General features: G+C 37.6%; 1 protein-coding gene across 1 annotated transcript in view; it reads left to right on the forward strand.

Moving 5' to 3' along the window:
- Window positions 1-14474, forward strand: part of ESRRG (estrogen related receptor gamma) — a 225847-nt gene that overhangs the window by 1136 nt on the left and 210237 nt on the right. The window lies entirely within an intron of this gene.

A 14474-nucleotide genomic window follows, 5' to 3' on the forward strand; every position in this document is an offset into this window, starting at 1 on the left:
TGGTCTTTCCCACTTGGATGTTTCTCTGTTTGTCTTTGAATACCAGATAGAATTGCAAGTTCTCACGCTCATCTCTTGAGCCCTTGTTCAGGTTTTCAGTGCTCACACAAACATTCTGTTCCCTGTGGCCACCATATATGGCATTTCCCATGTCCCAGGGGCAATGATGCTGTCACCAACAGGAGGGAAGTGTTAGCCTGGGAGTTAGGACTTGCTTTCAGATTTTATTTTAGGATCTTAATATTCGTAAATGAAATGGGATTCTTAACTCTGCATTTTTCTCATGCAAATCATTCTATTTCTAGTAATGAGCAATTTGAGTATATTTTTTTAATATTGTAGTTGCCATCTCAGGAAATCAGGATCAGAATTCAGGTTGCTCAAATTAGGTGTTAGTGCATACAGATATTCTGTTGATGAATTTATTATTAGAATGTAGTAGTACTTTCCCTGGGTCTGTTTCTTTTCACTGCTTTTGTCTCTTTTTCTCTCTCAGGTCATCTTGTCTAAGTTTATTCTTCTATTCTTTAATTTCATTTCACCATTTAATTAATTTCTACCAAAGCCATGGGCTCTTCAAGGACTTTCTAAATTATTAGATATTGTTACTTATTTGCAGTGAGTTCAAAACTGAGTTGCATTTTCTTTTGTCAGAGTCTAGTTTTATCACTTTCTAAAATGGGACATTATTTGGGACATTCTTCCCCAAAAGCATTCTTTATGCTGTCCTGGCTGTACTTCATCTGTTTTTATAATATGCATTTGCTACTAAAATTTTTCTATAAGTGAATGAGTGTAGTGTTATCCTTAATAACACAGGGATATAAATGTCATTCATTTTCTGGGTTTGAGGTTATTTTTTGGTTGTTTTTTTTAAAGTTTCTAGTGGAAATTTCATGATATGCATTCTGTACATACAAATCTAATTTGTCACTCAGTAGAACCAAATGCATGAGGAGCAGAGCTTAATCCTGATTTCATTGGTTTAAGAATAGGAAGTAAAACTACTTTTGTAGAAACCAAGGCACTTGCTCAAGGCAGGGAGGTCAGGAATGGGATTCTAATATCAGAATTGGGTCCTGGAATATAAATTTGGTAAAACTGTATGCTCTCATGGTATCAGCTGTGGAGAGCATATGCTAGGAGATGCTTGTGTTCAAAATCAGGTTGCATAGTTAATCATTCTAAGAAATAGACTTATCACTTCATAAACTCTAGCAAAGACTGTTTTCTTTTCCAAACATTTAAATTACTGAGCCGTTTTATACATTAAAACCCAATTATGACTTGCATGGTATTTCAAAGAGTTTTCAAAGCTGTTTCTTTTAGGAACTGTGCATAGTCTGAAGCTTTAGCACTGAGTGGTTCATATTTTCAACTATATCAACTGTAGGGTTTTTTCTTCCAAAATACTGTTTCCAGAATGTTCATAACCAGACTGATCAGTACAAATCCCAAGCAACCAGTTCTGGAACGTGCTGCATGTCCCCTAAAATTAGCAAACTAAAATCCCAGTGTGGCCATTGAGCTCCAGAATATAGCTTAAAAATACTTTATTTCCTTTTCCTAAGATGGTGAAGACCAGGTTAAAGTAAGGGGCTTTTCTGCCACCTCTTATCTGCCACATTATGCAGACTGTGTGCAAAACACATTCAGAGAGAAATAAAAATCAAGATATGTTGCAGGATTTTAGGGGATGAGATTTAGCTGCTACTGATCAGAAATACTTGTTTTAAACACCACCTTCTTGTTTCTAGGGGTCAACTTTGTACTTGAGCTATACATCAGTTTAAAAAAAACCCCAAACCATCCAAAGCTCCAGAATAATCTTTTGTCTTACTCATTTGGGTGCTGGTTTGTCAGCAGAGAAGTGTATTCATGTGAACCAGATCACGCTGATTTGGTCAGGAAATGACCACTGTGGTTCTGTATAATGCAGTAGCTAGGAGGAGGTGTGTTATAAGTGTGAAGATATAAAAAATGCACGTGACACTGGCACCATGATGAGACTACTTACCAAAGGCACCCTAGTCCTGAGCATAGAAAGTTATTCCCAGACCTTCTGGGAATTAGTATGATGGTGTTTGGTAAATGTTATATTCCTAAATCAAGGCTTAGCTGCCATGAATATCAGGGGAAACGAAGTTTATAAGATGAAGTAATCCTACTTTAAGGGTCTAACAAGAGAGAGAATAAGTTTTCAAAATCAGGAAGCTGCTTTATAAAGACTATTTTGGACCCAGGATCCTTGTATAGGAAGAAGCAAAGCTGTTGGCTTTAACAAAAAGAACTCAAAGGGGACTAGGCTGTTCCTCACCCTACTCATTCTGTATCTTAGAGCAGAGCTGGAGTTGAGATGGGAGCCTGGTGCTTCTCTTCATGAAGAGATTGTATGAATGAAAGGTTGCAAAGATATTAGAATTTACTAAGTCAAGTCATACTTGTCAATGACTTCTCTTGCTAGATATTTAAAGTTCAAGTGCTTGTTTGCTTTAGTTAAGTGCTCTGAAGTGCTTTTAAAAGTGTTGGCCCATTTATATAAACAAATTGAGAAACTCTATTGATAGTCTTCCCAGTCAGAGTGTGTTACCCAATATTTGAATATCCTTCCTTAAGTCCCAAAAAGATTTGCACTAGCAACTTCTAAAACACGTGAGGTTTTGTTAATGGAGCATTGTGTTATTTTATCATAGACATTGCCAGAAATGCAGTTTCTTGGTTGCACACAACCGTGAGGAGGAAGTAGAGGGCAGTCAGTAGCTCAGAAACTTATTTATCCAGAACTTAAGTGTGACTTGAGAGGAAGAATAAGCTGGAGGCCTGATTTCCTCTTGGAACATTTGCAGTAGGGAATTAATATTTACATCTTTCCCACAGTTTTCCCCCTCTCCTGCTTAGCTGTGCTAACTCAGGAATTTCTTTTTAGTGCTCAGAGTCAGGCAACCAAATTGAAACACATTCTCAAACCATGGTAAAATCCTGTTTGCACACATATGGCCACTCACAGAAAGAAAGAAAACTACCAACACTGCTAGTGAAGGTGATTATGTGCTTCCCCACAGTAATCCCTACCTGGCAGTGCTGTAGTGCTTCCTTACTAGTTGTTCTCTTCAAAACACTGCTCTTCTGGAGTGATGTCCTTTAACCTAATGATACTGTTTGATACTCAAAGCCAAAGAACGTCATAAGATTATATATTAAAATTTAGCCTCTTTCTGTGGATAAAAAAATAAGCATTATTTGGAGGGATCATGGGGGAGACCTTATGCAGTAAGATCAGGGCAGTTATCTCTAGAAAAAGTAAAATGAATACCATCATCAACTATCTTCCAAAACGCAATGTAGTGTGAGCAATAGAGAGTGCTATCTTAAAAATAAAACTGCATCCTTCTATAAAAAAAAAAAGAGCAACAATCAGCCTGTCCTAATAATTTTAATCTGCATGTGCACTCTTTTTTCCTACCTTAGGTACTGTTGGCGAGATAAAGGGGGTGTCGTAAGGAGGTGAATTTAGAGCTGTTGCTAATTTAAACTGCATTTAATAAAACACAAGTTTGAGATATCTTACAAATCAGTGAATGTGGCATAGTTTGAAGATTGCTTTTGTCAAGTTTGATTAGCTCAAAGAGAAACCTTTTCTAAATATTGGTTGAGAGATTAATCAGACAATGTAAGACCTTGAATTATTCCTCTTCACAGGAAAACAACATAATGTATTATCTCATTTGAAGACTGGAAAAATGTAACTTTTGAGGATTTAAAATTTGTGTTTTAAATATTCTACTCAAGGCAAAACTTTCAGGCTGTTCCTTTTTTAAACTGACTTGTAATTTTTCCATATTATGCTTCACTTTCTACAGCATATTCCCATATTACAAGCTGATAGTACCAACATCATTACATTGAAGGATGTTCTCATTATTGACTCCATTCTCAATTAATTATAAGTTTGTCGTGTTTTAATGAGTAGGATTAAACTTCCATATTCCAAATATATGTCTTGCATTGCTTGCTTAGAAGCTTTCTAAAGAATGTGGCTGATCAACTCTGAATCTTTACAAGGAAACAAAATATTCTTTGTGCACATTAAAAAGTGTTTGCTGTATTTACAAACACTTGCAGAAAAGGTTTAATAGCTCTCTGCTTTGGAACAAAGTATAGAATTTGGGCAAAAGCTGTGCTGCTCTTTTAGCCTTCCCTGTCACAAAAACTGTTGTTGTCTTCACTAAAATAGAAACTCATATAGATCTCTATGTCCTGTAAAATAAAGGATGGCAAAAGGGAGAGTAGAACTGATGTATTTCAGGCATACCCTAATTTTCACTGGATGATATGTATTCCCCTTCAGTAAATCCCAGCTTCCTTCTGTGGCCTTTTTTCTCCCCCCAAAATGAGAAGGTACTTTGTACTTTTACTTAATTGCCCTGTCTTACAAAAACGTGGCACATTTGCATCGAAGCTGCTGCCACCTGTGCTTTTCAGATTCGGTCCAGTGCAGCTCTGCAGGGCGTCTATCAGGCTTTCTCTCCTAACTTCACTGTGCATTGTTAGATCCTGTTTGCTAACATAGATCCTGGTCATATTTTCTAGCAGAAGTTTTATGTTCATTTGTCTTTTATTTCCTTGCACAACTTCACACTTTTCTCTTTAGTACAGATCAAATAATTTCTAAGAGTGCTTCTTCTTTTGCTTATTTGCCTGCAAAACATACACACAGGATGGATGTATTCTAGCCCTCTTGTGGGTTCACTTCTGCTGATTTCAGTATGCTTAGGGTTTTTTCCCCCCCCAGTATATCAGTAATAATTAGGTACCTGTAAACAATAAGCACCAGTAAGTTTGGAGTCTGTGTTTATGTAGATAGGTGTCATAGTAAGGGCAGGTAAGCAGATTCCTCAGCAAAAAGATATTTAATGAAAGATGTTTTTACATTGCTTGTTTAGCTGGTGTTGAATTAAAGGTAACCTTGCAATGTGAATAGCAATGTCAACTGGTATCACAGTCTGGCTAATAACACACGAGCGTGATTTCAAGAGGGCTGGACCAGCATGGCCCACACCAGGTAGGAACCCAAAGTCCTGGAAAATGCTCGGCCAGCAATCCACACCCCAGGCCATTTCTCATGAGACCTGTTACTACAAATAGCCTGTGGCTACATTTGGATTTTCAGGTTTCGACAGGATGTGGCTGCTCTCTCTCACTTACCAGATGGCTTTTCATGTACCATCACCTGTCCTGCTTTGCCTTACTAACAGAGTTGTGACAAGAGCTGCCTGGTGGTTGTGAAAGCTGCTTTCTGCATGTGGCCATCATAATTATCACATGTGGGCACCTTTATTTAGCAAGTCCACACATACATTACTGGTGCGAATGTCTTATGTTTGGGTACGTTCATTTTATATCATTTATACAATGAGTGTGGGGTGGTGATATTTCACAGCATAATCAGAGAGTTAAACTGTGCAAAACCTGCTTGATTTAAGGATCAGGCTTTGCATGTCTGTATGACAGGGGATGAATTTCTTCATACTCTCCTGTTTGGAGGAACATTCATGGCTCAGTAGTGCATTTGCACTGGTTGAAAGTAATTTGGTAATCCCAAACATGTCAATGGAAGTTTTCTACTCCACTTTCCCATCTCCCGTCCTCGAGCACATTTTGTGCAAGGACCATCCTTATCATCAGCATCTGTCTTTTGAGTGATGATTTACTTGTCTCTAGGTCCCTGTCCCTTTATACAATATCAGATCTGAAATTACGTCTGTCTGAGATCTTGGCATGATCTCAAAGAATTAATATTGATTTCAAAAATTTATTGCCAGGAACTACATGTAATATTGCTTTAAATTAACCAGTAATTATTCAGAATCACGTAGGAAAGAGTTAAAAATACTAAACAAGAAAAAAATCCCTTTTCCAGGCAACTGGACTCCTTCCTTTCAACACAGCTGTTGCAGGAGGTTTCAGTAGTATGAATAAATGTATTTCTTTTAACACTTTTGTTGTTTAAAATGCTATTGTTTCATCTGAGGTGTGAGGAGATGTGCTAACCTTGTCAATGTGGGTGCAGTAGAGCAGAAATGATAACTGTATATACTTTTTTTATAAATATACAGAGAGAGTGTGTGTGTGTGAGAGAGAGAGACAACTTATTTAAATCCTGAATACAGTCAGACCTCATATGCATTGTTAAAAAAAAAGCCCTAAAGAATTGCATATGGATTAGGGGGATGAATATTCTATTATTTCAGTCTGTTCTGCTGATCTTCTTATTGTGACTTTGTGCTTCAGAAATCTGCCAGGAATTTGGCTTTGCTGTACTAGACAGTAATTTTAAATGTGTATCAAGCACTTGATAGTGTATGATTTGCGTGCTGTTGCATTCCCATTCCCTAAATTTTCCACCAATTTATTACTTTTTTCATACTGTTTTAATATTTCAGGATGATGAATATATACAGCATCATTAAAAGTAAATAAAAAATGCATGAAATTAAAAAATGGAATATTAGATGTTTCTTTGCTGTAATCCCTAGGTCCAATAGGAATGAAATGTCTCTGTTCTGTCAAGTAATCCCTAAACATGATTAGGGACCTTGTAGTTTCCACATAGCCCACATAATATTTGTATCATATAAGCCTATTTATGTAAGGTTTGAGTAAAAGTTGTTATTAGAAGACCTATAAACCTATTCTACAATTCAAAAAGATATGCTTGCCTCTTAATCTCTGTACTTTTATTATTTTGCTGGAGATGGCAATACATCTTTAATTCATATTTCAGAATTCTCTTGCATCTTTTGGGTACTTATATCGTGCATTAACAATCCCAATGAAATGTATTTTTAAGACAGAGGACCGAGTTCAACAGTTCATCTACTCATGCAGCTTCTCCTTAAAACCTCATTGGAAGGGATGTGCACCTCTTTCTAGGTTTCTCCTTCAACATCTGGGTTTAATCTGACCTCGGGGTCTGGAGATGGAGAGATGGTTTTTCTCATTTTGGGGAAGGGAAGGTGGAAAGAGGGAGGGGATTAATTTTCTCTGTTTAAATCCTGTGATAATATATTTTCAGTGATGGAGGTGCTTCTGGCAGCTCCACAGAAAGTTAGAAATCAGCTTTTGATTTGATGAGCCTATAGCAGAGTTTTAGGGAGAAATAGCTAGGAAGAAGGAAAATGGGGAAAAGCGTTGAATGACAAAAGATTAAGACAAGAGAGACAATGGGCATTTCCAGCTGTTTCTTGTGACACAGTTGTGTTGCAGCTACAACAACCCAACACTTCCTCTTCCCTGGCTCAGCTTCTTTCCTGGGCAGCAGAAATGCTCACAGTCCCATTTCATGTGTTGTTAGGCTGAATTCATTAATGTGCATAGGCATTCCAGTTCCATGGTAGCACAAGGAAGATCAATAAATAAATAAGAATAGTAACTTATATACTTCTATGGTTTGAGTAGGCTTTCACAAAGAAAATATTTTTAAATGATACTAGGGGTCAGCTGTGGCAATTCCATATTTCCCATAAGAAAATTTGAGATTATATTAATCTTGGGCTATCTACTCAGAAAAACCCTGTGGAAATACACCTGTATTGCTTTCCATACTGCACTGAATTTTACTTTTATTTCATTTTCAGCAGTTAGGGTGGCATTTGAGCAATAGCCCTATTCTTGTATTTATGAACTAAGAGAAGCAAAACTGCTCACTGCTGAGCCCAGGGATCCTCTTCCCGGAAAACTGAGATCAATAACTGTTATCAAGTCTTCATTTATAGGGAGTGTTAAATGACCACAAAGTTCTGACATTCTTCAGTTAATAGGTTATGCTTAAAACCAGACTATCTACCCCCTGCCCCCCACACCAAGCTACTGCAGTCAGAAATTTTGATCTTTGGTATAATTTTAAACAGTCACTTTCAGTTGTTACAATTCCTTTTTAGCTGGAGAGACTGTATTACAGCAGTACCAATAAGTTAGAGGTGAACAATGGTTTCCCTCACTAACCTCCTCCTTCCTGCAAGTAGTAGAAGGTGGGAATGAGATGATACTTGAGGCTCATTTTGTCATCCAAAGCAGGGATTTATAATTATTATTGCAGTTACTTTTAGGTTTTGGTAAACAGCAAAAGGGAAGTACACGCCCCAACCAGAACAGAACAACCCCTGAAAACTGAAAAGCTTTGCATGCAGATGTGTTTTCAGTTGCCTTTATTCCCTCAGTTTAAGTGGAAAAGAGGGATTTGGGAAAGCCAGAGCTTAATTTAACAAAATAATATTATGCTTTCGATCCTTAAAATGAATGAATTATTTGGATACTTAGCAGTATAATGTCTTTGAATAATGCTGGTACTTAAGTTGGAAAAAATGATATTGTCAGTGTGCTGTGTTTTCCTCTTATGATGTTTTTACCAATTTGGCATTTATGGGAAGCAATATCATTGTTGAGAAGTTTCCAAATTGCTTTTTATAGAAATCCACAGAAATTAAATCTCCTTCTTGTTATGAAAATGAAGTGATGTCTTGAGACACTGGTATATTAGCACAAATCTGTGGAGACAATAAGCCAAATTCTGCTTGCAGTTATTGTGTGACCACTTTTAATAGCTTCAGGAAGGTGTGTTAGGTGTAGGCTGTTGTAGGGCATTGTAAATAAGCATCTGCTTAACTACAGCATGTGAGCAGCAGTAAGAGGCAGTGTAACATCCCCTCAGACCGTGTGGCTCAGGACATATTGGAAAGAAACACAAAAAATGGGTTGGAAGTGAGACCATGGGCAGTCCAAACAAGCCACTGTTTAGAGGGGTGCAGTGCAGAATTATTTTAACTCAGAGCCATAATGGGTCTTCCTAGCTGAATTTAAACCATATAAAAGTGCTCTATGTGATGTGTTTAAATTCATTGACAGAATTAAGGCAGGACCAAGGCAAGTGCATGATTGATTTTCACAAATACAATCAAATCTAAGAGATGGAGATGCAAGATGGCTCAAATTTTAAGACCTGATTTACCTACATCAGATATTTAATGGGATGCTTAATTTGATTGCTTCACCAAAAACTACTCACAGTAGTAAAGCCACTGACTAAATGTCTGCGCAATCAAGGGATCTGTGTGCATCTACATCTTGATTTCCATGTACAAATAACCAGCAATTAATGGTTCAGAATTACTACAGGGAGCAGTTTAAGGTTCAAAATGGCAACTCTAGGGTTTGGGGGGGTCCTTTAGCATTCTTTCACGATGCTTTTTGGGAGTATAGACAGGCATGTGCAAGTCCATGTATACAGATTTGTAACTTGGGTTGCAGAAAGCTCTTCATGGCTATGGCTAGAAGCCGTCTCTCTTCAGCAAGGTTGGCTGTTTTTAATAATGAGATTTAGGCTCCTAATATTAAACCCAACATATTAGTCTACTCCTGTGTAGCCTAAGTGTCCCATTACGTGGGTTTGCTAATAAAAAATCAGGGAAGATCTTTGAATAGATGGATGACAGCTCTTATATGTATTTTGTAGCAATCACAAGGCACTGTATACTTTCTTCTTGGGATTTAACACATTTCTGAGTGAAAAGTCAGCAGTCGCTATTGTGACCCTTTTTTTTTCTTTTTGTTAATTTGTCTCATTGTAATGTGTATGAAGTACATTAGACTATCAGACCGAGAGTGTCAGAAATACTGATACATCCTCATTATTTTTACTGTAGTATTTCTATAGTAGTGAATCATCAATTACGTTTAATCTTTTTATTTCCCACAGCACAGCTACAACAATTGAAATTAAGGGAGTTATGCTCACAGTCCTTTTCAGCACTCATTTGAGTTTGGGCAAACTTTGGCTGTTTTCTCACAGTAACCTTTACAATGCAACTGATAAACATTAGTTTTGTTTTAATGACTCCCAAATAATGTCATATTTAAATGAAATGCAGTTTGCCTCAGCAGGGTTCTTTGAATTTATGAGCATTTTTGTCCCATATCCTACAATAATGTGACAAATATTTGCATTTTTACTGTTTTCTTGAACACTTTTAAACACCCATTTTTAGGAGACTTCAGATTGCTTTTGAACATATTTGAATGCATTTTTAGCTATCACCAAGCTTAAAATAGGAACCCCTTTTTCAGCTTATCTTTATTAAACACCTGTAAAAATCAGTGGTATTTCTTTTTTCTTATAAAGCTTTCTTCCTTTAACAAATGCCAGAAATGCTGCACTGTTTGTTCCAGTATGGGCTTCTTTTCTTGGTGGTAATGGGCAATAAATGGTCTGGTAATGTCTCTTCCATACACACAGGCATTTACCTGCCTGAATATCATAAATAGAAACTTAAAATTGTAGTGAAATGCATCTGATCTTTAACTATAATTAATTAATATTAGAAATGCTAGGCAGCTTTTAAAAGATATCCAGAATTAAGTCTTAGAAATTGATCATTCTGCACAAATGATCATGCTTACAATAAATCTCTGATTTGAAGAGCAGGTGGCCAGGCATGGCAGTGGCCAATTATTTATATTTTCGTATTGAATATTCACTTCAATTTTATTAAAACCATGGGTTTATTTGTCAGGGGAGGGATTTTTGTGGTGTTTGGGGTGTGTCTGTTGTTTGGAGTTTGCTCAGACAGGTACTTCAGAAGAAATTTTATTATTCACCATCTTTATAATGTAAGTGTGGAGTTAGCAGGTTAATCTTGCTGTTCTTGGAGGCAGTTTCACAGAGTTCTTCATGGCTTGGCTGGGTTAAGTTTTCTGTTTTCATATGTTTTTTTTTAAAGAATGTATATTGGCTGCTTATTTTTAAAGTAATGTTTTCATGTGTTGGATCAAATTTAAAAGAAATCAATCACATTAATTCATGTATCTCCATACAATCATACTAAGAACTCACTAACATTCACAGAAGTCAGTGGGAAGGTTTCTGTATTGTTCTTCTCCTGCAAAAATAACTTCTGTGTACAGTTTTTAGTCAAAACCACCAGCCAAATAACCTGTACAGAATTTTGTAAGTGAAAGCAAATAATTTAAAATAAGAATGTGGTTACTCACCAGTCTGCATTTGAGCACTGTGTTAGATGTTGGTTAAAATTAGACTTCCTTAATGGACTAGTGAGGGAAGGTGGGAGTGAAAACAAGAAAAAGATGACAGAAGTAAATATGCTCATAAATACAGAAACGGCGTGTTTGCTTTTGTGGCCTTTGATCAAGCCCAGGAGTTTACTTTCAAAGGACATTGCGGGATGCTTGGGAAAGGAACAACCACCCGGCGTAATTGGAAAGGGGGAAGGTCTGCAGCACGGCGGCTGCTGCTGCTCCTGCCTCTCTGATAAGATTGTAAGAGTTGCCAATATCAGTATTCAGCCTTGTAGCGTGTCAGGGCGCTTTCATGTGAACTGAAGTGAACTGTCTGTATGCGCTCCCTCCCGCGCTCCTTCCCAGCACTCGGTGCCTCATTGAAGTCAGGGGAGAGGAAAAAAAGATTTGAGGATTGCCCAATTTGTTCTGACATAAAGAGATGTTTAGCTCTGTGAAAGGTGGTGGAGGCAGAGTGCCTGACTGACATTTCAACAGGCTGTCTGCTGGGATTGCTCACTTCATGTCCCTTCATATTCCTGCTGTGTCCTGCGCGAGTGCTCTTGTCTAATCTTCCCAGCGAGAGAACCAAGAGTCCCCTGGGCTTCGGTGCTCAATACCTTGTTAGACGGGGCGTACAATGCCACAGCTCCTTCTTTCGTGCTCGCTTTTGCTCTAATGTTTCAGGCTTCTTTCAAGTCAAATTATTTTATTTTTTTAAAGTGATTTGCTAAAATAACTGTTTGTATCTCCTAATTGCCTTGGTCTTCTTTTGGCAATGCTAGATTTGGGTGATGAAAATACATGGAGGGGAAGAGAATAAAAAATCCCATTAAGTCAAAGCTTTAAGCATCATTCTGTGTTTTTGTTTTTAAATTAGGGTGCATTGATCTCCTTTGGCTGGTTTAGAAAACAGACAATAGAGAATATTCGTTGAACAAGCAGTGGGAGGTATAACATATTGATAATAAAGCTGAGACAGTGCTTGATCAGGAATGGTGAACTCCATACCAGAGGCTGCAGGGAAGTTTAGTTGTTGAGGGTCTGTGTGCTTTTACAATTCCAAACATGTGATGCATTCTGGCATGCTACATCCTGTTAGATCAGATCGAGGCAGCCCATGGAGCCAAATAACGCTAAGAACATGAATTAATGGGAGCTAATGCTCACCTCTTATTCCAGGAGCATTAGCAAGTACCTTGTTAGCCACAGTTCCTATCTGGATTCAATCCTCCTAAAGCAGAGATGATATTAAAGATATATGTATTATGTTTTGGACAGACAGATATGTCATTTTTCATTAGCTTTCTCAAAATTAATGTATGTAGTTTAATCCTTGTTAAGCCATTACAATTATTCACATACTGCACTCATGGTCTTCCTTTACATCTTTTTAAAGGCGCTTCTTTTTCTCAGGTGTATTATTGCTGGTAGCAAAAAGCAGAATGGTAACATACTCTTTGCTTCCTGCAGATCTGGGATCCCCATACTGTGAACCCAAAAACACATTGCATGGATTCCATTGTGCACATGGCTGCCACTGCTCCACTTTGCCCTCAGTTTCAAGTTCTGGTAAACATGTCTTCATCTCCCTCTCATCTGGAGGTGCAGTCGTGTGTCTCACCAGGCTAGAGTTTTCTAATGCAAACCCCTATTCCCAGATACACCTTCCAAACTTTCATGTATAAAGCTGCACCCTTGTTCCTTCTTCAGTGCAAGGACAGCTGCAAAAACCAGTGACTGTGAGTAGCTGCATGGTTTCCCTCAGCCAGTGGCATATCTAGTCTCATATTCTGTTTGCTAGGAACCAGCAACAACTTCTTTTCTTGCAACAGACTGAACAGGTGGATATTAAAACCAACTTCTTATCCTTTCTGTAGCACCTACAGCCCAGAAGAACTGAACTTACATCAGTCAACTGTCACGATTTGAGGGTGTTGTATAGGTGCTGTAGAGGTCTCAGCAGGCTATTCAGAAGACAAAATTCCAGACCTTTGAAATTAAAATTACCAGGGAATTACCTAGTGAGCCTTCTGCTGTAGGTACAGTCCAGGTGATATCAGGAGGTTTTAAAAAGGGTTATGAAGGGGTTTGATGGATCTCAGACACACCAGAAAAGGCTCTCACAAAACACAAGGATTATTTAGAAAAGGGGGATACCAAGGAGATAGTGCCAGCTGTGCTCATCTTAGTTGGTGAGGTATCCTGAACTCCTGTGGGTATTTCAGGGTGGAGAAGTATACTGGCAAAACGTCTTCATCCTTCAGGCTGTGGTCCAACAGTTTATGGTATAAGTCTAATTTAAACATGTGAGCAATTATTCAGGAGATGTGTGGGGACAGGTTGTGTGTAGTGTTACATACATTTAGTGCTTTACTGCGTTGAATGCTAAGCAAGAGCTGTGTGCTCCCAGCAGGAAGGAAGCCAGTGCACGCGAGATGTTCACAGGTACAGACAGACAAATGCCTGTTAGTGTGTGTGTGCTTACAGGCTTGCTTCCTTCCTATTTGCTTTTGTGTGCACGTATCATTATGTAATATTTCACCTATATCATTAATTTAATAGTTTTATGAAATTTGTACTTGCCTGTGCAAGCATAACAGGGAAGCCCATGCTGTTAATTGAGGTTGATTGTTTTCAAACCGCTGATTACAGAACTTACCATCAATTTAACAGAAGTTGTGTTTATTTAAAAATTGACTTAAAAGACAGTAAATGACTTGATGACTCATTAAATCAATTTAAAAATTGACTTAAAGTGCAGTAAGTGACTCATTATGTTAAGCTATAGGAAGACACCCAATAAAAAGAAGAAAAAAGAAACCTGGCAGGAAGTTGTAGGTTCATATCCTGATTTATTTTTGTTCAGAATAAAATGTTTTGATTACCAAAAGTGGATGCAAGGACATCTACCTACCTGACTATTATGAAATACTCAGGTAGTAAAAGTACTGCCATTAAGCAAGGGGCCAAGTGTCCCTGAAATGCTTCCCTGATTTTTATATCAGTAAATGAAGTTTACAATAATGCTTTGGCTGGGAGATGCTGAGTTGCATACCAGGATACTTTTAAGTTACTAATGTTGAGTAACTGTTCTATATGTCTCAGATTTTTTTGAACATAATGTCTATATGTTAAACAGTTTTCTATGGTATTTAAAAATTGACATTTCAAAGAGTGTAATAGCATAATGAAATGTAAACTGAAAACAGGAATGAGTTAATTAGACTAATGATCCCTTGACTCCTTTATTAGCCAGCTCTTTAGAAATTGGGATTAGCTTTGTTTTCTCTGCTGAATAAAGACAGGAAGGATGATGTTGATTCTAGTAAATGACAGCACCAGAAGAAATTAGTGTTTTCCTGTTCGTTATAGGTTTCATCATCTGAGATAGAAATTTAGCC

The sequence above is a fragment of the Vidua chalybeata genome, chromosome 3 (assembly GCF_026979565.1).
Source record: "Vidua chalybeata isolate OUT-0048 chromosome 3, bVidCha1 merged haplotype, whole genome shotgun sequence".
Classification (NCBI taxonomy): Eukaryota; Metazoa; Chordata; class Aves; order Passeriformes; family Viduidae; genus Vidua; species Vidua chalybeata.